The sequence below is a fragment of the Solanum tuberosum genome, unplaced genomic scaffold (genome assembly GCF_000226075.1).
Source record: "Solanum tuberosum cultivar DM 1-3 516 R44 unplaced genomic scaffold, SolTub_3.0 scf00008, whole genome shotgun sequence".
Classification (NCBI taxonomy): domain Eukaryota; kingdom Viridiplantae; phylum Streptophyta; class Magnoliopsida; order Solanales; family Solanaceae; genus Solanum; species Solanum tuberosum.
Window position 1 is genome coordinate 3,755,359 of NW_006238934.1, and position 468 is coordinate 3,755,826.

The following is a 468-nucleotide window of genomic DNA, read 5'->3' on the forward strand; positions in this document are numbered from 1 at the left end:
ATCACATTGCGCAGAGATGAATGCCTATAATTAAATAGTTCTTCGGCATTTTGAGGCTCTCTTTCACTTCATCGATAATCTTGCAAATGATAGCGTAGTCCTTTGTATGGAACTAAAAATCCCTTTATGTTACGAAAACCAGCATCAACAACATAATATTTATCTACCAAAAAACATTTTATAAAGAATTACTAAAAGCATATGTGACGTAAATGAGACAGTTTTGTGTAAATAATTAATATTTATTCTAAGGATGTAATTTAAAGTTACCATGTGGCGGAAATATGTAACTAAATACTCATAAAATATAAATGTGCACTTATTAAGGCCATAAAATAAATTCATTAATGTGATTGAAATTTTACCTTAAACTAAGGCCAAAATCGAGTATTATGTCGAATTTTGGAATGTACATCAGTCATATTTTTTGGTTGTATAAATGTTGGTTCTATCTTACTAATTGCCTCA